Source organism: Rhincodon typus, chromosome 19 (genome assembly GCF_021869965.1).
Source record: "Rhincodon typus isolate 14 chromosome 19, sRhiTyp1.1, whole genome shotgun sequence".
Lineage (NCBI taxonomy): Eukaryota > Metazoa > Chordata > Chondrichthyes > Orectolobiformes > Rhincodontidae > Rhincodon > Rhincodon typus.
The window spans coordinates 36269846-36294168 of NC_063350.1; the positions used below are offsets into that span (position 1 = coordinate 36269846).

Consider the following 24323-nt stretch of genomic DNA (forward strand, 5'->3'; position numbering starts at 1 on the left):
TAGGAATATGATCATTGTTGAATGGCTGAGCAGGGTCGAAAAGCTGAAGGACTGAATGGCCTACTCCTGCTCATGGTTTCTATGTGAGCTCAGGTAAAAATAGGAGGAGAAGCCAAAAGAAAATAATCAGTTTAAAATAAATGAAATCTACTTCAATGTTTGACACATTATATTGGTGGTACTCAGTAATATAACAATTTGAAAGATTACAATCAGAACTGAGGCTTCACACGTAAAATAATAAACACAATTTTGTTCACTTATGGGAGGTCAATACTGCATTGGAAGCATTTCAGTTATGTTTCGCTTGCTGATTCCTGGGAGAAAGACTGTGTCTCATGAGGAAGGTTTGGGCCTGTATCCGCTGCAGTTTATAAAAACGAGAAGTGGTCATATTGAAACAGGTAAAATTCTAAAGGAGCTTAACAAGATAAATGCTACGACTGTGTTTCCCCTCGTGGGGAAGTCTGTAACTAGAGGGGCACACTTTCAAAAGTTAAGATGCAGTTAAGATGAAGATGGAGGAGAAATATTTCCTCGGAGGGTCATTTCAGAAGAGAACTGCAATCATAGCACAGTTAAGGTTGGGTCATTCATTATTTTGGGAACTGCTGGAGAGATGCAACAAAGCATAATTAAGATCACAATCAGATCAGACTTTTGTTTCGAATGGTGGAGCAGGCCACTCTGCCCCTCAAGCCTGCTCCACCTATTAATAACTACTTTGTTTGGCCTAGGAACCAGGTGTTAACATGTTATTCACTTAACTCAATCTCATGGGTCAGAATTAACCATAATGAAATGGAACAAGTATCAGACATATTACTGAAACTAATTGATTTCCCAAAGCATTTCCCTCAGAACAAATCTGAAAGCTTTGTCTTCCTCAAACTCCCTATGTACTACTTTCTATTTCCTGCTGTCTTTCTTGTTGTACTTCTGAAATTTGATCTCGAAAGCTGCCTGAATAGTTTGTCTTTTTTCCACCTTCTCTCTCAAAGTTGTTTTTCCATCTGTTAGTCCCCCTTTCGTCCACATACTTGCATTCCCTGTTGCTTTCAAAGCACCAACTGAGACAGTTAGAATGATCTGTTTCACTATTTACTGACGCCGTGTAGATACTTGCATTTGTCTTTGCAAATTTTTACAATTTTTTTCCCCTCCCTGAATTTCAGTGCATCCTGCGACACTGGAAGCCACCTTTTACCAGTTTCAGCACAAGTACGATACAAAGATTCCCAGTATCCAATGAGAACCACTCTCTTGCGGTTTCCCCGTAGTTCCGCAATTATTTGCCCTTCATTATTTATCATTTTCCTTTTGAAAATTAGGATAGATTGTACTCCCTCTAAATTTCTAGGTCCTCTTTCATGACAAATCTTTTTCTGGTGCCAGAATGAATGAAAAGAGGAAAAACCAGCAATACAAATGTGTTTTTTATTAAAAATACTAGGAGAGAAAGAACAATAAAGCTGGGCTTTGGATCTGGGTTAGGGTTAGGGACAAGGCTGTGACAGGCCTCTAAAGGGACAGTGAGGCAAGGCTGGGGAGAATGAGTGCATATCAAGAAGGACAGTGTAACAAAGATAGTTTTGCAGGTGGGGGAGCCATGAGAAGCGGTGTTGTGCCCCCGAATGAAGTGCTGCGTGAATGGGCAGTGATAAATAATGCAGCGTATGTCAGGGTTAAGAGGCAATTGCGTGATATGAACAAGAGGAGATAAAAGCTAACAACTTCCCTTTGCACTCTTTGTGCAATTTAAAATAGGTGTGCCATTCAATGCGTTTACCTAAGCAAATGTTTTAGAAATGTATGAAGAGAGCTCAACATTACAAAATCTTCTTTTAAATACCGTTTTCTTTCAGGTGATTAGAATCGCAGGGCAATCATGTTGCGACTGTGGATTAGGATTCTGACAAAGCATGCGCTCAATCTGTTTAGATGGCCTCAGATAATTGGAAGGTGGGGAAGATATTAAAACATTCCCAAAACCATTCAGATGCGGGTGTTAAAGGTTTTCTGCTTTACTACATTAAGTTACTATTAGAAAATAATTAGATGTTTTTAATGTGTATGGTTGTGAAAGCTGGCAATGGAAATCCTCGTGTCATTATTTAGCTGAGCAACTGTTCAGTTCATATAACTGATGCTGAAAGTATTAATTAAAAAAAGGTCATATCAGGAAGTAGCATCAATCCAGGATAGAAATTTCTCTGCAGTGCAAGTTGAGGAGCTGACAGATTCCAAGTCTGAAGTATTACATATAGTGCATGATGTAATTACAGCATAATTTACGCAGGCAGTGTTTCAAGTTATGGACACAGGAAGGGATAATGGTAAAAGCAAGGAACAGAATATGCATACATTTGCATCTTTATTACAGGTGAGTTTATGATTATTAAATCTACCTCAGTATCAGAATGCCAAGTTAGAATTTTGAACATGTTCAGAAAAGACACTTGAAATTGTGCTTATTTTCAAGTGGCCTGAAATCACATCAGATTTTTCTCAAGTAAAATGTAAGTGATGTCATATTTTTGGTCCTGAACAGAACGTGCATAACTTCACTCAATTCTACATTTCTCCACAACAAAAAGCAATGTGCCAGCTCAGCACTGGTTCACTGAACTGACTCATATTTCACATGTTAATTCTTACCACAACTGTCTACTTGATTTTCTGAACTACTTCCAATCATGAGGATCAACTCTTGTCCTTACTCTGGTCAGTAGTTCCTTTTCATCAATGAAGAAACCTCCATGTTCTAGTTCTCATTTACAACGCTTTCTTAACCTTTCTGCACTCTAATCCACCAAAGCTTTCTTTTATTTTTGAAACTGGACCATTCTACACTATTAATTAAAGGGTCCTTTAGCTATTTTGCAATGACCTCTAACTCAATCAAAAATACCAGCAAAAAATAAAAACTGGTGTAAAGAAATTTCTCTTCATTCTCAATAGCAAATCCAACATTAAAATTGTTCAGAGATAGTAGGAACTGCCAATGCAGGAGAATCTGATTTAACAAGGTGTAGAGCTGGATGAACACAGCAGGCCAAGCAGCATCAGAGGAGCAGGAAGGCTGACGTTTCAGGTCGAGACCCTTCTTCAGTAAAATGCTCCTCTGATGCTGCTTGGCCTGCTGTGTTCATCCAGCACTACACCCTATTAAAATTGTTCACAACTGTTCTCCAGTCAAATAAATAGTAAATCATAATCACCATAATTCTTCATTTACTTTTTTAAAAATGCGGTGTTAAATCTCTTAACATTTTCAGCCTTTAAGAAAAAGCAATCTATATTCTCGTTTTTAGGGAACTGTGTACAGGAATTACAGGTACCACCTTTCCATGTGTATATGCACGGTTCCATATCCCCTTGACCCTTCCACACTTATTTCTACCCTGGCAAGTTAGATCAACCTTAAATCTTATGGTTTAGTCACCCTTTGGTATACTCCTCACTTCAACTTCAAAATTCTACTCCCTAAACCGAAATCATTCATATCATATACACTGGTTTTAAAGTGGAGGAATATGAACAGAGTCACAGGAATCAAAGCTGAGCTCACTGTACAGATTTGGGTGTAGAGTTGTCAAAAATGGGAAGTGAAGTGAAGTATTAGGCAACTGCAGAAAAAGTATAGAAATTAGTAGATTGGGCAGGAAGATATCTCATATGAATTACAAGAAAATTGAGATGACAGATGTTGGGAGGGTAGGAGGGGAAAACCGATAAGAACATAGATGCAAATCTGTAACTAAAGCTTACTCGAGTGTGTCCGAGTTTAGATGTCTCAGTTTAGAAAGAAAGTTAAAGAGCAAGCAAGACTAAAAAGGAAGAAAAAGACCTGATACCCAATGATGAAAGGCTTTAAATCAATGAAATCCCAAAAGAAACTGGCACTGGAACAGTGGTCCTGATTGAGGAATTTTGAAAAGAAATAGTTGGATTATATAGTTGATCAATTACTAAAAGACAGCAAGGCATGATCACCAAAAGATTTTTTTTGTATTTAGAGCGTTGGTACAATATCCAAGATCTTTTAATATTAATATGGAGGCAGTAGATTTTCTAACAGTTCGAAAAAGGAATGTGGATAAACATTTCAAAAAAAAAAAAAAATTATGTTGGAGAATGACAAGGAAATGGAACTAAATAGCTAACTTCTTCAGACAGAAACAGCCTCCTTCAGCTCTAAAATGGTCTCAATTTTTAAAGGTTTAGAACAAAACACAGTCTTGTTCCAAGCACTGTCAGAGTGCAACGGGACTGAAGACTACGCAGGTTGATAAACAGAATAATTTTGCATTTGCTCAAGCTTCAGAATAACAGAATATTTAAACAAAAGGCCAAGTCACTCACTTCAGCTCAAAAAGATGTTTACAACTGCAAACATCCATTTAATTGGATTGCTTGCTTTACCACTGGGAATTAATTAGAGCTGAGAAAATGTGACATGTTCATTTGGCAGTCCCAGAGAACCCTTCCTTGCAAGCCACTCGGCATTAAATCGGGCTAGTCAGTCATCAACCTGGAACACTATGTTGAATCAATCGTGTGTGTTCTTCAGGTAATCAGACGTGGCTCCAAATCCATTTCCCATGATGTCTCTGTTTCATCAGTGTGATTTTGAGAATGTACAGTTGAAAAATAGAAAATTGAAACCAACTTTAATTTGTTCAGGTCAGAAAATTGGATCATCTTAGACTTGAAGAAATTAAACAGTTTCAAATGCATTTGATATTTAAAATATATCAAAAAGAGTACCACATTCAGTTCCGGAGGAGGTAAAAAACCGCTAAATGCAACTCTCAAGTGGAGTGATGACATTTATGTAGTGGCATTAGCTCTAACCCAAACAAATATAGGTGAGAAAACAGAAGGGTCTCAGGAGAGAAGCATGAGGAGTGACAGATTTTAGAACTGTTCACACGATAAACATGATTGCTGCTGGGCCTGGGGAGAAGTAGCGTTAACACAGCTAAGATAGACTTTTGGAAATTTGCTGCACTTCAGTGCCCTGACCAAAGTGAAACAGAGTCCTACAACATTAGAACTGTGCAATTGAAGTCAACCATCGTAAATTATCCAACAAAAATGCAATCATATTTTTAAGAATGCATGCATTATGGGTTTTGGTTGCAATTCAGGTCAGTTTAGCTTTGTGCAGGCAGGAATTTGGTTTACAATTCTTTTGTGGGGTGGTTAACACATACTCCAATGCAATCTAAAAATGTTTTTTGCAAAGCAAACCATTTACTGCAAATATGAAATAGCAAAATTTAATTCTTTCCCGAGTTTACTTGAAATAAAACATATATACTTAGCAAGATTAACTTTAACTTTAAGGTTTTATCAGACCAAACTCCACTCTGTAGACAATGAAAATGTCCTACCTACTAAATTTTCTTATATAATGTAGTTTTCTTATAGTCATTGTGGCACGTAGCTAACACTGGAAAAATCTAGCATGTCCTGCCTATGACCAATTATTCTGAAGAAAGGCACAGTGAGCCAGTTTCTTGAGCCACAGCAGAGAGAGGTAAAAAGGTTTCCCGAAGAATTTTTGAACAGGAAATTTCAGAATTTTTGGCACAGTGGCCACAGGACAACAGCAATATATTTCCAAGTGAGAATACAAGGGAATTTGTATGTTCTGAGACTCCTATGTCCCTGACATCCTTGTCCTTCTAGACAATAGCGATTACGAAGCAGTCAAACAAGTATTCATGATTTACTGTAGTGCATCTTATGGATGGTACAAATTAAATCCACCTTGACACAGTCGTAGAGGGACTGAAGATTTGAGTGTGTGGGGATGGTGTTCCAAATGGTATCTATGTTCTGGATGGTGTAAAACTTCTTGAGGTGTTTTTAAAGTTACTCTCAACCAGACAAGATTGAGAGTATTCCATCACACTCATGTCATGTACTGTGTAGACTAAGGAGTGATTTGGGTGGGAAGCTAGTTATTCAGCACAGAACAATACCTTGTGCATAGGATGCGACAAATCAGAAACCAAAGATTATTTCATCAGAAAAATCCAGAAAAAGTACATTTATACATGTCCACAAAATGTAAATAATAGAACTAGGGGTTCTCTAAAAGCATTGGCCCAGATGTTCAAAAAAAAAACCTTGACGCTCACTCTCTATGGTGTAGATTTCCCTCTTTCGCAATGTTAATTTGATTCTAATGCCAAATTCAAAGGAATCTCCAGCATTTGATAGTGAGACAGTGTTATGATCAAACTGGCTAAGCTACAAATCATTTTGAAGTAGTCTCTCAGACAAAGAGCCAGGAAGCAAAATGAACCAATGACACCACTTTTTACACATTTCTACGGACAGTGAAGGAAGGATCGGGACGTACGAGTAGGAATAAAGCTGTAAATTTATAAACAGGGCAAAGGGTTTTTTCCAAAAACGAGGGAAACAGACAATCAATCTCCCTATCCCAGTAGTCACAACACAGTAAAATGAAATGCTCAAGCACCTTCAAAACTGACCCCAATGGTTCCCAACTAGACTTTTTGAATAACCAGTTCCAGCTTTTGTGAATAATTGATACTAGACGTGAGGTTTATAGCTTGAACAAAAGACTTAGTTTATTAACAATACAGCAACTTTAGCAGAGCAAAATTAAACAAAATAATTTCATTAATCTCTATGATTTAAACATCATCTTCCTTGATTCTAGCTCCCCACAGACATTCAAGGAATAAATCAAATGGAAACATAAACGTAAAGTAACTGGCCAGCTTAATTCAGCAGGATCCATGATCCGTTAACACCACATAGAATCCTATCTTGTATGGTTTCTGACGACACCAATGCATGCAAATATCCTCCAGTAGGATCTGAAGAACATTCATTTAATTCTTTTGACGGAGTTTCTATTCTCTGAACTTTCAGTAAGTTGATAACAAGAGGACAAGCAGAGATCCATCAAACCCCTGTCCCGTAACTTTCACAGGCACGATCCTTCTGACTTAAAACAAAATTCAAAAACAAACTCAAACCGTGGCCTTTCTTTGTTAGGCTGGTTATCTCCCAAGGAGGTCCCCATTAACATTCAACATCTGCCATCTGTTTCAGCACAAGGCCTCTCTGGGGTTGAAGCATCTATACAGCAATTTTTAAACAAAGAGCAACCTGCAACGGACTTTCAGACCTAGCCTCATGAACAAATAACAGTTTGTTCTGCTTTCTTTTGCGAACAAGCTGCTGCACACAGTCCAAAAGGTCACCTTCAGCTCTCAGTTTATGGTTCCAAACCAAAATTAAATAAGACAACATAAAAACAGCCTGGGTTCTAACAAGCTGTGAAATATTTCTGAATATTTTAATCAGCAGGAACTTCAACAGTACATCTTTCCGGAGCAGCACAGAATCACAGAGCCAAACCTGCTTGCCCACATTTAATTATGCATTTTCAGACATCAGAAGAATTTATTACAGCAAATGCCAAACAATTTTGCCATCATTACAACCACAAAGTTCAGGTTATACTGCATGCATCAGTACCATACAACCTTAAAAATGGACATTAATTGGTTTTGTATTGTGAGAAAGGAAGCAAAGTGTTCCTTTATTTTTAGAAGGCATAAACAGTTCTCCCTTCCCTTTAAAGGCAGAATTTGGTACTTTAATCATTGTCTTACAACCATTAGATGTAAAAACACACAGGCACACCCAAACAGCCCCACTGGTTGGTACGTCCCACTATTCCAGCAGCCTTACCAAAAAAGTGTAAACACTATCTTAAAATCACTAAAATAGGCAATTTGTATCTGCTTTAACATGCTATCCAGAAGAAAAGAAACATTCACTAGATTTCTATAATTAACTCAGAAAATAACTTACTATTTACCACAAGCTAGCTTATTCTCATAAATGTCAAAACTGGTTAACTAAGCTACTATGCAGAAACAAACTGCACTCCCCTAATCTCAAATCACAAGACAGACAATACGGCATCATAGAAATGATACAGGCTTGCAGAGAAAGAAGAAAATCTATAAACTCTATAAAACTCTAGTTAGACCACTCTTGGAATATTGTGTTCTGTTCTGGTCGCCTCATTATAGGAAGGATGTGGAAGCTTGATAGAGGGTGCAGAGGAGATTTACCAGGATGCTGCCTGGACTGGAGGGCAGGTCTTATGAGGAAAGGTTGAGGGAGCTAGGGCTTTTCTCATTGGACCGAAGAAGGATGAGAGGTGACTTGATAGAGGTGTACAAGATGATGAGAGGCATAGATTGAGTGGATAGCCAGAGACTTTTTCCCAGGGCGGAAATGACTATTACGAGGGGGCATAATTTTAAGGTGATCGGAGGAAAGTATAGGGGAGATTTTCAATATAGGTTCTTTACACAGAGTGGTGGGCGTGTGGAATGCGCTGCCGGCAGTGGTAGTGGAGTCAGATACTTTAGAGAGACTTTTAAGCAACTCTTGGATAAGCACATGGATGATAGTAAAACGTAGGGTATGCAGGGTAGTTTGATCTTAGTAGGATAATAGGTCATCGTGGGCTGAAGGTCCTGTACTCTTCTGTACTGTTCTATGTTCTAAAAGCACCATAACGGGTCAACCATCCAAGCTCAAGGGATTAAAAACAAAATGGAAAGGCTGCTTAGTCCAGTTGAGCTCCTGTTGACAAGACTAAAATGCTGGCAGCCATGGAATTGATAAAATTTTCAATTCAGAGTCAAGTTCGGATGAGAGTCAGCTAGAAATCCTGACATTTAAAGGTCTTGGGTTCTGCCAATGCTTCAGCCAGGACGGTGACATGCTTGAAGCTCTGGTGAAGTGTCAGCTAGACTCAACTTTAGCTTGCTTTCTCTCCATGAATGCTGTCTGACCCACTGTGATCTCCAGCATTTGTTGTTTTCAGTACAGATTCCAGCATCTGCAGTAATTTACTTCTATATCATGCTTGAAGCTGGTTCTGTTTTAGAGTTCACTCCTTATTATTCAGAAGCAAACAATGACTTAGAAGTCTTTCAGCAAGAGACACACACAGCTATACTGAAAAATAACAGCAACTACAGTATAGAGGCTTTTGTTAAGCCATCTTCAGCACAGGGTCTCTTTCAAATCAGTATGCCCAGCAATTAAAACCATAAAACCTCATCGCTCATAGGATATTTGCTTTCTTTCTCTCTGCAAAATCAGTTGATGTTTTGTAAAAAAAAACAAAAGAATCAGTGAATCAAAGCACACTTTAAAACTGTCTAAATTTAACCAGAAATTGGGGGCTTTCCTGGCACTGCCAACATTTATTGCCTATGCACAACTGCCCTTGAAAAAAGGTGGTGAAATACCTTCTGAACTGCCATAATCCGTTTGGTTTAGTTACACCCACAATGCTGTTTGGAAGGGAGTTCTAGGATTACGACGAAATTGCAGTGAAGGAACAGCAGGATCCAGTTCCATGTCAGGACGCCAAGTGCATGGAGAGAAACTTACAGGTGATGCTGCTGTCATGGTATCTGTTGCCCTTGTCCTCCTAGATGATAGCAGTCATGGATTTGGAAGATGTTATCTAAAGAGCTCTGGGGAGTTTCTGCAATGTATCTTGGAGATAGAACACATTTGTTGCTTCTGGTAATAGTGAATATTTGAGAATCTACAGCAAAAACAAAACACGACTATTTTCGTACAGCTAGACCAGTTCATTTTCTAGTCAGTCAATGGCAACTTCCATGATGCTGATAGTGGAGGATTCAGCAATGATAATGCCATTCAAAGTCAAGGGCTGATGGTGAGATTTTATTTTGTTGAAGATAGCCATTGCCTAGTACTTGTGTGGTGCTAATACTACTACCCACTGATCACCCCAAACCTGGATATATTCAGGTCTTTTTGGATTTGAACATGGACTGCTTCAGCATCCGAGGATTGGCAAATAGTACTGAACAGTGCGTAGTGAACAGCCCCAGTCTAATTTTATAGAGTCATACAGCACGGAAACAGAACCTTCAGTCCAACCAGTCAATGCCGAACACAATCCCAAACTAAACTAGTCCCATCTGCCTGCTCCTGGCCCATATCCTTTCAAACCTTTTCTATCTGTGTACTTTTCGAAGTGTTTTTTAAATGTTGTGACTGTGCCTGTATCCATCACTTCCTCAGGAAGTTCATTCCACACGTGAACCACCCTCTGTGGAAAGCATCTACCCCTCATGTCTTTTTTTAAAATCCCTCTCCTCTCAAAAAAAAAGCCCCTAGTCTTGGAATTCTCCTTGCTAGGGAAGAAAAACCTACCATGAACCCGATCTATACCATGACTTTATAAAAGGTCTATAAGGTCACCTCTCAATCCCCCACACTTCAGTGAAAAAACTCCCAGACTATCCAGCTTTTCTTTATAACTCAAAACCTTCCATACCCAGCAATAACCCTGGTAAATCTCTTCTGAACCCTCTCCAGCTTAATATCCTTCCTATAACAGACACAGTATTCCAGCAGAGGTCTCACCAATGTCCTGCACAACCTCAACATGACTTCCAAACTCCTATACTCAAAGGACTCAGCAATGAAAGCAAGTGTGCTAAATGCCTTCTAAACCACTCTCTATATGTGGCACAAACTTCAAAAAATTATGTATCGGAAACCATCTGTTCTACAACACTACCCAAGGCCCTACCATTAATTGTATACATCCTGCCTCTGTTTGTTGTACCAAAAATCAATATCTCACATTTATCCAGATTGAACTCCATCTGACATTTTTCAGCCCATTGAACCAGTTGATCAAGATCCCTTTGTAATCTTAGAAAACCTTCTTCACTGTCTACTATGCCACCAATCTTGGTGTCATCCACAAACTATGCCTTCTATATTCTCACCCAAATTATGCAGGGAAGGTCATTGCTGAAGTAGCTGAAGATGGTCAGGCCAAAGGTAGCATCTTGAGGGACTCCTGAAGTGAAGTGATGTCCATAAACTGAGATGATTGATCTGTAGCACCTATCAGACATTGGAGCAGAATTAGGCCATTCAGCCTAATCAGGTCTGCTCCATCGTTCATTGAGCTATGGTTATTCCGATAACTCAAATCCATTTTCCTGCCATTCCCCATAACCCGTGAGGCACCTACTGATTACAAAAGCTGTCTTTCTCAGCCTTGAATATACTTAATAATCCAGCCTCAAAAGCCCTCTGCAGTAAAGAATTCCACAGATTCATTGCCCACTCAGAGAAGAAGTTCCTCATCTGTCTTAAATGTGTGACCCTTTATTTTGTGATTATGTCCTCTATTCCTAGAGTCTCCCGTAAGAAGAAATATCCTTTCTGCAATTATCCTTCCAAGAATCTTGTACATTTGATAAAGTCACCTCTCATTCTTTTAATTTCCAATGAGTACAGGCCCAATTTACTCACTGAATCTCACCTCAGAAGACAGTCCCTCCATACCCATTATCAGCTTAGTGAAACATTTCTGGACTGCCTCCAATGCCAGTATATCTTTCTTTAGATAAGAGGCTCAAGACTGTTTACAGTATTCTAGCTGTGGTCTGTCTAGTGCCTTATATAGTTTTAGCAAATCTTCACTACTTTTGTATTGCATTCCCCTTGAAAAAAAGGCTAACATTCCATTTGTCTTCCCGACTGCCCACTGAACCTGGACGCTAGCTTTTTAAGATTCATGGATGAGGACTCCCAAATCTTCCTGTTCTGTATCTTTCCGCAGTCTTTCTCCATTTAAATAATATTCAACTCCTCTATTCTTCCTTCTAAAGTACATAATGTCACATTTAACCCATAATCATCTTGCTTTGTGCTGACTATGACTCCAACGAGCAGACAGCTTTCCTCAATTCCATTGACTCTACTATTGTTACAGCATCTGGATGCCACTGCAATTCCTAAAGGATATGACCAGCTCAGTCAGTAGTTGTGCTGCCCCCACCCTAAATGCTTCCTCCAAGTGGTTTTCCAGTTCAAATTCCATCACCATCTGCCATAGTGGGTTTGATCCCACATTTCCAGGGTCTTTAGATTACTAGTCTAGTGACAATATCACTGCCCCATCACCTCTTTTTGACCTTTCAGTTCCAAGATGTCACATGATGCTCACTTCAGCCCAGAAACTGCCCAAATCATTTCAACTCTTCCAACTTCCTTCACATAGTCCTCAAAATATGTATTCATTCCCAACAAAAGTCAAGTAAGAATGCAATGAATGAATGGGAGAGAGGCAAGTGGAATTTGAAAAACTGGCAAAGTAGCAGGCTACAGGAACACAGGAGTAGGAAAAAAACAACCAACTTGGCACAAGGCTTGCAGACTGCCACATCATATAACATTCACATGGAAGATTTCCACACCCGCCCCTGAGCTGTGCACCCATCAGTGATGCAATACCAAATCTCATTAAAAAGGTCTGAAGCTGCAACTGTCAGTATAGACAGATATCAGACTGCTACGAAGTCCAAGAGAACGATGAAGTGCAGTTCCTGGATCCTGTGTTCATCTCCAATGGAACAATGGTGGAAAAAAAATAGTTGAGAAGTCAGAGTCAAATAACAGGGAGCTTGGGGGCGTGCATGTTGACAGATGAGAGTCTTATATTGGTACTTTTAAAACAAACCTAAAAATCAGGTAAAACAGTCCCCAATAGAAATAAAAAGACCTATCATTGTTATCTCACGTGACCATTCATTTCCTCACTTAAGAACCTTAAAAGGTTATCTTACTTTTTGTTCTTGCAAACATTAGCCAGCATACATTTTCTTTTTCCTTTTATGTAAAAAGTGCACTGAAGACCGCCCATTGGAAATATTTCCCATTCTGGCAAGGGATTCACAAAATAAATATTAATATCCATGGAGAAAAAGACAAGTTTTGTTTACACATTTTGAATTGTAGCACACTATACTGGTAGATTTCAACAGCAGTGCTCAAATATTTACAGGTAATTTGTATTTACTAGAAACTTATGTTGTCATTCAGCTCAAGATGCCTGTTAGTATCATAGTTTATTTTGAAAACAAGTCTCTATAAAGGAGATCATCAAGTAACATACAGCAAGCACATTAAGGGGAAGCAATTTCATGAAAGGTTAGATTTCAAATATACGATTTTAATTTGAAAGTTATTTTTGAAGGAAGTCTGATTCAAAACATTTAAGGACTGCTTAAAGATTCAACCATAAGCAAAAAATAAAACTACTTTGTCAATGCAAAAAAGCTGCATTAATAACCTGTGGAATTCTGAACCAAACACTTTTCTTTGGCTGTTTTTATATTTCCATTATAAATTGTTATGCCCAAATTTGCTTGCACGTGATGGGGAGGCAGTAGCTGCATTGGTATGAGAATGTAATTACAAAGTTCATTTAGACAGTTTTTAAATGGATAAGAGAACTCTTAATAAAACATGGTGACAGAAAATGGCAAATGGCAATCTAACCTTAACATAATATTTGTAGATAATGCAAGCTTCCACATTGGCGAGGGGCACATCAACTAATACGTTAGTTAGAGCAGATGTCTTTTGTTCTTGCGTATTGCTAATACAACAGGAAAGGTTTTAGATGTGAGCAATCATGACCTTGGACAACTAGATGGATAGAAAATAAACAAAAATGTCAAATTCCATTCATTTGACAGGAGAAAACAATGATGTCACTTAACAGGAATGGCAAGTGCATGCATGATGTCAATGTTTAATATACATTGAACTTCAATTTAAAATACAGTTTAATTGTAATTGTGGAGCCATTTCTGCTGTAAACATATCAATGCTGTTTCTATGGAGTCATTAACTGGGGAAAAATTATAACCTTGTTGGAAATGGAATCACAGAGCAAACATTAAGCAGCAGTTCCTGGGGTATTTGGAGATTGGCGACTTAAAGCAAGACACTTTGCAATATTTTGTTCTGTTGGTTAAATTAGTCTCCCACACTCAGCTCCAAGTGAGGAAAGATGTTTTCAGCAGAGAGATTTTGCTTTAGGAATAATACTCAGATGGAGATCTAGCTATTAGTTGTATTTCCTTCACGTATCTTCTAAAATGTTAGAATGACCTTGCCTTAAACTCCCAATATCTGATGCACATAAAATACATAAAGGGAACAAAAAATGGTAGATCATTAAAAGAAAATAAAACTAGCAAGTGCTTATAAAGAAAGAGCAATATTACATGTAAAAAAAATTGTAATGCTTAAAAGGTTAGGAATAAATCATAGGAACAATATGTTGAAAGGAACCAGATGATGGTCAAAGGCTGAAGTAGGAATAAAATGAGGAAGAAAGGCAGAGAAAGCCCTCAAATTCAGAGTTCCAGGTGAAGATATTGCAGATAATGAAGGGCCAGGTCATGGTGGTATTTGAAAAATAAAATGAAAAAGTTGAGATGTTTTTTCACTAGATGGTTTCTGAAATTCCGATCTCACTGAAGAACACAAATATTTGAGTTGGGCCTAGACTGGAACAACAAAGAGAAGCCATTGTTTATTGTGCCACTTCTATCTAAAAAAGCTCAGATTACAAACCAACAGATATAGTAATTTATCTGCCAGACCTCAAAAGAGTAAGTCATCTTAAAATTCAATGTTTTCATCCCATAGACTCCATGAGAAAAGGATGTTAATCTTGCATTACAAAATAGTGTACTCATGTAAGAGTAATAATAAAAAATCTCTACATTGCATAAAATGTAGGTCGTCATTTTGAATACGTCAATGCAAAAATAATAGCCACTTAAATGTTTCAGTTTAAGTAGATACATGGATTAACTCTATATGTACAAAACAGAGTTCCCATGGCTTCTTTGTTAGTTGGAACAACATCCCATAAATTTTGGTGCATTATGTCAGTGGATATTAATATGTTGCCTCAAACTACAAACGTTAAGTATCTTGTTAAGCTACTGACTTGTCACATCCTACAAAGCCGATCCTTCAATGCATACATATTTAAATACTGTGGATGAGCTAAGGCAAGATGGAGGGCATTTGAATGTCGACTCTTGTTGCATTATTATTTAAAAAGAGATCACTATCCAAACCAGTATCCAAATCGAGAGGAAATATCCAAGGAAAAGTTATGGTACTCTACCTCATCTAAACAGTCTACTGGGAGTTATAAATTAAGTTAGGCAAATCATTAGCCAAAGTAAAATACAGGCAGCCTCTGGATTGTGAATAGGTTCTGTTCTGGAATCCATTCACAAGGTGATTTGTTTGCAAGTCAGAACATAATACAGGATAATATAAAAAAGCCATTTGTAGGTACAGAAATGTTCCAATATCAGGTCATTTAAAATTCCAACCCTATATAAGGTCACATTCTTAAGTTGGATATCTGTAAATCAGGGACCCTTTATAAAACATTAAAAAACAATTGGGGAACCAACCTCAATACTTACTTCCAAATTACCTGCCTGACATTTTAACCGTAAGATACAATCTTGCTGAGATCTGTGGTAGCAGCTTTTTGGATTACCAATTTTCCTAAAGTCCATTTCAAATGCTAATCAAAACAAAATGAAGTATATCAAGATGAAATTACAATGAATTCACCACCTAAACTGATAAATCTCTTTTCAAATGTTGAGGCACTGTACATCAAACATTTTTTTGTTTTTATTCAAAACAAATTAAATGCAGAATGAAGGTCAATGGGGTTAGAGTGACATTTTCATTATTAAACACCTCCCTGGAGTTCGCAAAGAAAAATGCTAAACTGTCATCGCTGGTGGTCCCAGAATTTGAGAATATGGTCTCAAATCATGAGCTTTGACATGGTCTTCATGTAACTGAATGGACAACACTCATCCCACAGATCTTTGCATACATGTTGCAGACTTTCTCATGAGATAGCAGGACCCAAAGTGCAGGATTCTTGACTTCTTTACTGCCTAACTCAAAGCACGGTATAGCGAGATAAGACATGCTGTCATCACTTTGAACGACTGGTAGCATGGTCTCTTAATCATTACCATCAATGCTGCTTCACTTCAAGGACAGCTTCATTGAAACATTTACTTTGTCCCTCGACAGGAAGGTTGGCGATTTGAGAGTTGCAAAAACAGAACCTTGCTAAGTTATGATTGACAAACCAACACAAGTCATAACTCATACTGTGTAAATGCTGGCTGTTGAATTACTTCAAGTCCTCAACTCCTCCCTCCAGCCCAATTTGTCCTCTCCCAATGGTAGCACTTTAATTCTGATGCTATTTGAAATATGACAAAGTCTCCATCAAAATTGTGAATTTGACTTTTTAAATAATGACTTCCTGTGTTTTTTAATAGAACGATAGATAATAAAGTACATCAGATTAATTGATGTACGTGGCAGAATTAGAGAAGAAAAGAGATAGGCATTGATTTGAAGTGCCGTGACAAAACAGAACATTTTTTCGGTGGATTAATGCATATAAAAGGAGTCCAGGCATTTTCAAAAAGTCATGTTTAGCATTCTTCAAAATGCCTTGTAATGGAATAGGCCACTCCATGTTTATTAAATTGATTAGCTTCTGAACAATTTCAACTACAAGTTCATGTCACAAGGCATCCATTGTTACTCCTCCAGGTCACACCACACAAGTAAACAGAAGGCTGCACGAGTCAAATTCCATCATCAGAAACTGTTCCGATCACTTCTGGGTGTAATTGTGTAACTGAATGAGACAGACCATCTATGGTAGACAGGTTTGGACAAAGGACCTTTAACACTTGGTTCTTAATGCTAGGAATCAAATGTTCTTACTGCTATAATAGACCAGCAAACCGTAATTAAGGTTCTACTTTTCTTCAAGATACTTGGTCAAATTTAATAATCTTTGCAGTTATACCATCCAAATCCTGCAACTTAGCTCAACGCCTTGTAGAAGAGAAATTCTTGGTCTTGCCGTAGAGAGAGATAATTTCAACTGCAATTATCCTTTATATTTGACTATATTGGTTGAATTTGTTCTCTCCAACTAGGAAAAGTGATGCAAATTATCGCCAAAAATCAAGTAAACATGCTCTCATTTTCAATATTTCTTTGTATTAACTGTTTGACTGGAGTTGGCCAAATGTATAATGAGAAAATTGTCTGGGACAACTAAAATCTTTGACAAACACTCATATTTCCTCGTAACAGAAAAAAAGTTTATCAAGCAAAATTTTTTTTTTTTTTTAAAACGGCTTTTAGCTTCACTGATGCATTATTGTAAACTGGAACTTTTAGTGATGTATTTCATTTTGGATGGAAAAATCTGTCTCATCAGACTAGACTCTTCCAGGTCATGATCAGAACAGACTATGTTGTCTACCAATCATTTAAATTTGCTAGATATTTAAAAAGGGATGAATCTGATGAGCAGTTAAACTCAGCCCATCCATAAGTGAACACAATTCCAATGTACACTTCAAGAGGCACACTGTCAGAGAACAGACAGAAATAATGTTGTTATCAGTCTGTCAGCCATTGGCATGACTTAATTTGAGCACGTTAAAAGTTAAACTGGTGAAATCTTCGAAAACGTATTTTGATCTAAGACACACTGAACTAATGTGCAATGTTTTGAAATCTACTTTTGAATTCAAGTAAGACCAAGAGACAGAAAGAGAGTACAAGAAAGAAAGTAGGACAGTGTGAGAGAAAGAGAGAAGACAAAAGGTTGTCAGAAAGCACAATTTAGACTGCTGCTGCTATTTCTTTCACTTAAGTGATTTACTTGGCCACACCACCATTAGGTAAAGGAAATTCTGATAGATCTAGGTTAGTATGACCAATAGGAGATGAATGTTTCAAAAAGAAGTACTCCACATAGGGAAGTCATTAGAACCAAGCTCCCAATTAAGGAAAAATTGCTGCTTACTGAGTATCAAAGTCTTTGAATGAAAAGAACTGGAATTTAACAAGGAAGAACCCTGTAGGGCTAAAATTGTATCGCACAGGCAGAATGGATGGTCAAACTCGGTGAGATGTTTTCTATTGTATCTGCCAATCCATGTAATTTATAGTTCAAACAGGTCATGATTTGGCTACTAAATTATGTTTAACTCATATGAATTGTGACTAATATTAAAGTTACTAGAAACAAAACGTTCTCCAGCACATTCTTCATGATGTTTTGTTTCGTGAAACCCCACAGGGATCATAACTGGAATAAATTGTTCATTATTTAACAAAATCAATGCATTTCCCCATAAAAGGTGCCCAGTTTTTATTCCTCCCACACTTACAGGTTGACAACTTGAATGCTTTTTATTTCATTTATTTACAGGACGTGGGTGTTACAGGGTGGGTCAGCATTTATTGCCCATCCCTAATTATTCTTAAAGTCACACTGAGTTGCTTTCTTTGAAAACTGTGGTCAATCTGGTAAGTTACTCCTGTTAGGCAGGTAACTTCACAATTTTGCCCCAGTGAAGAAGGAACATCAATACATTTTCACATAAAGATGGTGCTTGGGAATTTGAAAGTGGAAGTGTTCCCATGTGCCTGCTGGAGGTCACATATGGGAGGCACTATCAAAAGAAATTTTGGCAAGCTACTGTAGTGTAGGTGGTACAAAAAAATTCTTTACCCAGAGAGGTCAGAATATGCAATGTGTTATCACGGAGAATTTGAGGGAGAAGGAATTAAAGAACATTACAAAGAATGAGATGAGAAAGAGTAGGAGATTAGTGAAACAAATGCCTGCATAATAGGATGCTTTACAGATCAAATAAAAGGATCTCTCATTCAGATGTTGACATGGGAATATTATGCAAATGTATACAAAAGGCATAATTAACATTTAATATTTTAACATGTACATGAAACTTGGCATAAGGCTCTAGCTGTCATTGGGAAACTGGTTGATATAGATTTCAAGTCCATAATCTGTCAAAAGCATTCTACCTCAACCCTCCCGGACAGTATTTCTCCATCTACACTAAATACATCTCCGATCCCTTGAATCTTCAAAATCCACTAAGTATTGTTGATAGCTGGTACTAATAATGTTACCATGCTTAAACCTTCCTTCAATATTTTCATATTCAAATACTCATTTCTAATATGCACTACTTTTATCACAATGTGCCCTTCTTTTGTCAAGTTAGTACCTGATGATAAAATATAAGTACACTGGCATGAGCACCTCTTCCCGGTTATTCCAACAGGCAATTTTCAGAGCGTATCTGGACAATGAAAACATTTAGCTATTTGACCATGTAAATCACCAGTTAGTGCAAAGACAGGAATGATCCTAAGGGAATAGATGTAAGAGTCAAATACCTGACAGCTTGCCTCTACCATGCTAACAACCTTGAATCAAAAGTGGCACCTGCTCTTGTCTTAATACTACGTAACAATATAGTGAACCGTTTTAAATGGTCAGCATTTTAAGAAAAAAAACCAAACAAACAGATTATTGAGCAGCTTTGCACAACACCAGGAGAAAAGGGAACGACAGCACCGAGTAGAAAGCAGTCAACTGCAAAGAAAAAGCTTACAAAAATAAAAATGAAATAAGCTTAGAGTTAGTCTGCAGGTGGTTACATCTTTGCTGATGGTCAACATTTTGATGCAAAAATATCCACATTAAAAATATACTTAAGGCAAAACCTCAATGGAATAAGAAGTCTACTTCTTTCTCAGTCATGAAAAGGGAAGATAACTACATTTCAAAATTGAAGTGGTACAAACTTGGTAAAGGTTTAAAAAAAAAACAAGAAAAATTATTCTAAAGAACTAAGTCAAATTGCTGACTTATTACACTCCTTAGAGGTCTCGATACAGTACAATGAGACTAATTTGCTATAAATGCAAGTTGATAAACAAGCACTGGCTGAGTCTTGTCACAATAATAACGTACTGCTATTTTTACCCTGACAGTGTATTTGACTCGCATTTATCAATATCGAAATACTTTTAGAATTAATAAGAAAATTGGTCCTCTACATTTTGTAGAAGGATAGGTGTAGACAACGTTAGGAAAAACACATTGTGTTTGAACAAGTCAAGTGGTGACACACCTATGCAATAAACCAAAGCTAGTCGCACATAAATGAGTTTTAATTAAGCTTGTTGAAACATGAAATCAGAGTACCTACAGTAAGTGTGCCTCCCTAGGGTTTTTGCTTATTTTCTATTAATCATTCAAATGTACAACTCAAGGATGCTTTACGTACATACGATGTTTGAAAGCCAGGATTTAAATTAACTTCTTTAAAAGTGACGTTTCAGTAAGTAAAAGTTGTTTCCGAATCATTTCAATTTTCAGTATCATTCAAAAGTTATGAAGCAGGCCTTTGATCTTACGAAAAGCAAGTTGTAGTCAAGGCAAAAAATTTCCAAGGTAAGTTGATAGTGTTTAGAGCTGTATGCACATTTCACCCCTTGATAAATTAATGGTTACGGTGGAAACAGTTTTTTGCCTTGATCTGCTGTAGTTTTTACTGTAGGTTAATAAGTATGGTACGTATTAAAGATTTAACCAAGATACAAATTTTTAAAAAAATCATACATCTCCACCCCAAAGTATCTAGACAACTGTGGATTTGTACAACAGACAGTAACTTCTAATTCCAATCAGAATCTTGTGGAAAAATGCCAAGTACCATCCTTCAATAATGGAAGGTCAGAGCAACACTTTTAAATGCCTCCTACACATCAATTATAAATTGACTTGTTACAACAACAATCAGACTCTATCCCTTATTGAAAACACATTCACAGGTCTGAGTCAGTCATAGAGTTATACAGTACAGAAACAGTTGGTCCAATTGCGAACATTTGCAGAAAGCAATAAAGGATTTTTTTTTTAAAAAATGGAAAAAATATGAGCATAAGACAAAACTAACAAGAAATATAAAAATCAGAAGTAAAATGCTTTTGCAAGTATGTAAAAGGGAGCAATCTAAAGTAAACATTATTCCTTTGAGGGCAAAGCTTAGATTCATAATGGCAGAGACTTTGAACAAGTGGTTTATCTGCCTGATCAGAAGGCATAAAGGAACCCAAGAATACTAAGCATCACGAAGCAAAAAACAAAAAGAGAACTTAAAATTATTGCAATCAGTAGAGGAAAAAAAAGGTATGAAGACAGTTAATGGGACTAAAAGGTTAACAAGTCTGCTCAATCCAATGACCTGATTCCTAGGATTTTAAACAAGGTGGCTGCAGAGACAGTGCATGTATTGCTTGTAACCATGCCAAATTCCCTAGACTCTGGAAATGTCTTGAGATTAGACAACTACAAATGTAACATCACTATTCAAGAAAGAAGGGAAACAGTATTATAACTTTCCAAATGACCACCACAACAATAGTTGAAATAGCAGCAGTATTGAATGAGGTCATCACATCCGACGAACAGTTCATTGTAGTATGACCGAAAATCACGCAAGGGTTTGTAGACAAAACAAACAAGGGACTAAGTTCTGCAATTGTGGGAAGTGTGGCCATGAGTAGAAAGATTGTTGAAGTAATGGAGCGAGGAAGGGAGGTTGGTTTGGAAGAAAATGAGGATGCAGTTCCCATCAGATCCCAAACCAAGGGAACAGTAGATGCTTAACCAATGAGTAGGTCCAGGTGGTGATCAAGATGGTCACCAGGATAGATAAATAGGTTGCATCAGCCCTTAGAGATAGTGAGGAAGACGACCCATTTTAGGGGTTCAACAATGTGAAATGTTAATAGATGTAGGTGCCTTTGTCTCAATCATAAACATTCCCCCGCCTATAAATGTCACAGTTAGGACTCAAACTATTGTTCAATTTTATCCCTAACGCCACTGTCAAGGGAAGACTCATTTTCTTAGAACTGAAAAGGTGCGGGAGGTGGAACGAAAAGCAGGAAAACACATGTATAGCTTAAACTGGTGTTCTGAAGAAGGGTCAGTGGACCAAAACGTTAAGTCTGTTTTCTCTCCACAGATGCTGGCAGGCCAGCTGAGTTTTTTCAGCAATTTCTGTTTTTGTTACTGGTCAGAGAGTCAGCCTTGCTATTGACAGACATGGACAGATTTTTATTATAGGAAAAATGAAACTAAAACAAAAAAGGGTGCTATTACAATTTGGTCCTGATACAGTGGCACAGCAACTAGAGATGATCACTTCACCAAGTGATCCACAGCAGCCACAGGGAGGGCCATACAGGATCGTGCTGCCCGGGCAATACAGCGAGGTGAGACAGTCATGATGGCTCAGTAAGTCATCCCACGTACCTGTCAAAGTGTGGAGCTTTTAAACATGGGCAAATTGACCAATATCAGACAGCCTTCCGTACAGCCCTTCTGCTGTTTTGAGCCCCCAAGTCCAATCCAGGCAAACAGTACAGGATATGGGAATCACCTCCACAGAAAGAATGTTATCAGATGGAAAAACCCATCACTGCAAAATATTAGTTGAAGACAAGGAAGGTTGAGTGTGAAGTACATTCTCTTAGCAGCTGAAGCTCAAGATTCATTTATTCAGGGAAATTTGAGAAGGTACACAGATGGGAAGTTCAAGACTGGCTGGGCTGTGTTAAAGTAAATGCAGAAAGTGAAACAAGGAAGTTTATAGGGGTTGTGGGGGCAGGGAGGAACTCTGCTCAGATAGCTAAGCTAGCAGTGCTCACCAGAAGCCTTGAAGTGGTGTGATGATAAAGACAATAATATTTAAAACAGATAGTCAGTGTGCTGTCAGAATTGTGCATGACAACATCAGCAAGGATATATGATCACATCAAACATTAAAGGACAATCCATCATAGTTGGAGGCAGGAAGTCTCCCACAGGTGCCAGTCATAAAAGGTCAAGGCCAACCCAATAACAGCCAATCCCATATAGAAAGGAAAGCAGTGAGCAGATGCCACCAAAATCTGGATGCAGACTTTGGCATTGAAGCTGCTGGTGCCATCAACTAGGGAAAGGTCAATATTTAAAAGGATGCATGAGAAAACACCACAGGACAAAAATAATCAAGGCACCCATTTTATAACGAAATTATTGAAAAAGAAAAAAGTGCCAATTGATTGGAATAGAGGATTCATAGCACTTGCCAACTCCAAGGTTGAGGTACATGAGAACTTTGAAAACCACCATAGCAAATCCATTGAACAGACGGGAGAGGATGGGTGGGTTTTCTCTGAAATATTAATGCAACAAGAGCAACTCTGAACTTGATTACTGGACTAATATTGTTCTAACCAATGACTGGAAGGCTTATTGGCTCCCAAAGGGGACCGCAGTGGAAAATGGCACTATTAGAGAGAGAGTTAGAAGATACAGGTGACACTGTCTGAACAGTTAAAGGGAATCGAGGTCAGGAATAAGATTCTTCTCCAAACAAATACATTGGCATTAGGCACCCACTGCGCACAATAAAAGAACTTACATGTGCTCTGGACAATAAATGTAACTACCTAAAGGACAGAGTAGAGAATGGATAAAGAAATTAAATATATAGATCACTGACAGAGTTACTAACCAGTTACCATCATACTATTCAAGGATATAGAAATGATCTAACACAGGTAACATTATCTGATCTAGTGTTGCATTCCGCTTGCCTAATCTTCACATGTACCTTTCCCAGAGCACCATCCAACTCAACTGAGATAGCATTGGCTCACAGACACCTGCTGTGAACTAGGGTCATGTGTCATTCCTGTTATAACAGGGATAAACATAGCAAATTGGACATGAACGGACAGGTCAGACATGAGACAATTCTGGTAGGTCTTCTGGTAGGACAGACTATAATTTTGGTGTTAGACAGTTTGCTTGTAGTACAAGAAGCAATTGAAGAGGAATGAAGTAATTTAACCAGCTACTTATCTACTGTTAATATCAACTTTGAATACTTGATATTAGAATATTCTTTCTTGAACATCTAAAGCCATAAATAGTTATCAATTTCACAAATGACTAGCCAGTTGCTTTTTAATCTTCTGAACTGGCTATGATTTCAACTCAATCTACCCCATGACTTGTCTTCATCTCTTCTCTTATCCTTCACTGTTTAGTATTTTATCAAAAGTATGAGATTCCAGTCAATCCACGTTCCGGGGGAAGTGCAGTTCAACATTTTACGCAGATGGTGGTTTATGTGCAACGAATGCAAGTCATTCTCGCTCCGTTGGCAGATTTCTGATCTAAGTCCACACCCCACTCCAGGGTCATTGATTCCTACCAGTGCTGAGAAACTGCAGCATTATTGAAGCTATCGGATGTGGTTTTGCCTCTAAAATTATTTCCATGGTAGGCCCATACTTTTGGTGATGGCTGCACCAGACACCACTTTATTGCAAGATAACAAGGTGCAGAGCTGGATGAACACAGCAGGCCAAGCAGCATCAGAGGAGCAGGAAGGCTGACGTTTCGGGCCTAGACCCGGCCC

At 37.9% G+C, this 24323-nt stretch overlaps 1 protein-coding gene across 5 annotated transcripts in view; it reads right to left on the reverse strand.

The window, feature by feature from the left end:
• The window catches only part of LOC109912806 (beta-1,4-galactosyltransferase 5), a 74435-nt gene that overhangs the window by 40944 nt on the left and 9168 nt on the right, over positions 1–24323 (reverse strand). Inside the window, exon 2 of one of the 5 annotated variants that reach the window (XM_048608437.1) lies at positions 13423–13572. The exons of the other annotated variants lie outside the window; for them this stretch is intronic. The gene's annotated coding sequence lies outside the window, so the exon portion shown is untranslated. The remainder of the gene's footprint in view (positions 1–13422; positions 13573–24323) is intronic. 5 annotated transcript variants of the gene reach the window in all.